A 2,977-nucleotide genomic window follows, 5' to 3' on the forward strand; every position below is an offset into this window, starting at 1 on the left:
TTATATAAACATAATAAAGTTGTTTACACTGTACTTTTAAGACAGTTTTCTGTAAACATTGTAAATTGTGATTTCATAGAATTCCCCAGTATAGCCAAAACACTTGTGATCAAGTAATGTGTTCTTTTGTAAACGTGTATAATTGATAATAATAATTAGTTCTGAACATGTGTTGTTTTATAAACACTTTGTACTTCATCATAACATAGCACGTTGTTTATGGTTCACAATACCGCTATACAACACACAAAGTGTACACTATTCAACTTAAGTCCTATGTTTTAAGCGCTTTGATGCAAACACTGAGCTTGACACAGTTGCTAGTCGCTTGCAGTGTGATGTAGGCACCTTACAATAGGCACCTTACTTTTAGCCTACATACAACAGCAAAAAGGCATCAGCATCTAATCTATAAGCCTTTGTGTTATAAAAGCACTCAAAAGCCGCTCAGCTGCAATTGAGAGAATTGAGAGTATCAACAAAAAAGTTATTTTTGTTGTATCGATCTGATACAACAAAATCGATCTGATATTAGACTTGAGGTTGTGAGCGTGTCATTATTGGGTTAATGGATGTATGTTACAGAGTCCATCACACAAAGACTCTCCTCACTCCTCCACCTCTCTCTAAAGTACGTTTAGATTGTTATCACTTACTGGTGGTATGTTCCACAGTCCTTGACACTTCAACCCGGTGAGGTGGACATCTGGCTGTGGAGTAATATTACAACATCAACCAGTAAACCTTAGCTTCCCGTCCTATAGTTGCCACATTTGTTCCTTTCTTCTGCAGTTTAACTGTAGCCCTAGGGTGATAAAGAGAGTGGCTGGCTGCACTGACCCGGCACTTAAATCTCTTTATAATAGCCTAATGCTACCCGGGGAATACAGAGTTAGTTTATAACACTCTGGGAGTGGTCTGAAATGCACTACCGCTCAGAATTTTCCTTTAATATCTTTATTTTTTCACTCTTTACATCTCAACTTTTAACTTTTGTTTAAACCTCAGAGCTTTGCCCCCGGTTAGGGTGACCCCTGTCAGAGATGAATCTCTTCATACCGAGCTCTATAAATGTTCCTGTATGTAATTGAGAAACACAGGAAAAGGTCTTATATAGACCTCTTATTTTGTCAAAGTGTTTTTTGTCATGTATATAACATGCATACATGTGTAAACATAAACACTGGCCTAGATGAGCAAATACCTGTTTTACCGTTAATACGTGTGAATGATATTCTGAAGCATTCTTCTTTTGATAATTTATTGTGTTCATTTTTTAATTTTTTCTCATTACCAATGTTTTTTTTGTTCCCATGTGAAAGAATGGATTACATACCTGGGTTGTCATTCAATCAATGTCAACCTCAAAGGCCAATATCATTAAATACATATGATGTTATTCTGATTGTAGGAATCTTCCTTTCTAACACATTTTGCCTATTAGTGTTTTAGTTATGCTTCTATAAGTATTCTATAGGATCTTAGGGTTGCAAGGTGCTGGATACATCCTACTAATTGTAGACAGTTTATTTATCTATGTAATGCTATTAAATTGCATATGTATTCATATATATATATGGATATATTCAATTCGTATTCAATATATTCATATTAATTAGCATATGTATTGCATTTTATCTTTCTGTCTTTGATTTCACTCTAAATGGCCTATGCATCTCAAACTTGCTACCTGTGCTAATTGCTAGCACAGGTAGCACAGGATCTCTGAGAGTTGTGTAGCCTATACTAACAGTAACAGACGGCTCTTTCTAAGTTTTCTGCTGTGTGATACCATTAAATGTTTGACTAGATATACAGTGATTGTCGTCAAACATTTGGGTGTTCCACATTATGGCGGCCTCTGTACGTACACAGAGAATGAGTGATGAACACTCTTCGCTGACTATCTGCCTTCTTCTAGCGAACATTTTTTCCCTCCTGCCTCAAGAAGGAGTACAACAAGACAATAAAGTGTACAAAGGTATAGGAACGGCGTGCTATGGATAAGAACTAACTTCTATCAATATTTCAGACAGACACATCAAACGTCTCTGTGCCATGGACCTCCATTAGACGGTACGATAACCTATTTGGCTGACATTTCAAGCAGAAAGCGGTAAGTGAATTGGTATTATCGCCAGAATTAAATTATACCGCCTAGTGCGGTAAATCAGTATGAGTATTGTGTAGTCATTAGGATTAGTTTAAAATAGATGAGCTAAGGAATATGAGTTTCATTGAATTTATAGTTTTCATAATCCCCCAAATAGAAGTGTGTCACTCTGATTGGATGCCTTTACTCTGCATGACCTCTGTTTCAATTAGCCATCACCTGTCTTCAAAGAGTAGTCTTCAAGCTCTACAATTGCACTAAAACGTTGCCAACAAAGAAAGGGGTTTGCGGGTGTTTTTTTTTCAAGTTCACAATCAGTGAACTTGGATGCTTTTCCATTCCTTATATATCTACAGTTTACCTCTATTGATGTCAAAAACACGAGCACTGAGGATGAAAAAAAAATACGTATTTATATTCTGTCAGATCGCATCTCTCTTCAGACGAATCCTCATCAAAGAAAACTTGAGATTGCAGCAGAATATTAAACTATTGCATGTGCATGTACGCTGTTAGTCCTTTAGTGGCTGTGTTACGTTTTTGGTTGTTGTTCTTCACGGCATTTGTGGAATTCACTTGAATTAACCGTTTCATAAATAATTTGGAGAATTTAATGAATCCGAAGCGCTTGGTGACTGTACTTTGCCCTGATATTAAATAATGTAACGATTTATTGGTTCAGAAACGTTGTAAGGTCACCCGGCTTCAAAGGATTCCACCGCTCAAAGGCTGAAAGCGCTAAATATTTTATTTAGATGGAGACTCTAAATGTGATTAGAGAAATGATGGACCTCTTTTGCTGTGAATTTACGAGGACAGCAGGATATGTCGGCGAGGGGAATTCATGCGTTAACATGCGACACT

The sequence above is a fragment of the Gadus morhua genome, chromosome 15, assembly GCF_902167405.1.
Source record: "Gadus morhua chromosome 15, gadMor3.0, whole genome shotgun sequence".
NCBI lineage: Eukaryota > Metazoa > Chordata > Actinopteri > Gadiformes > Gadidae > Gadus > Gadus morhua.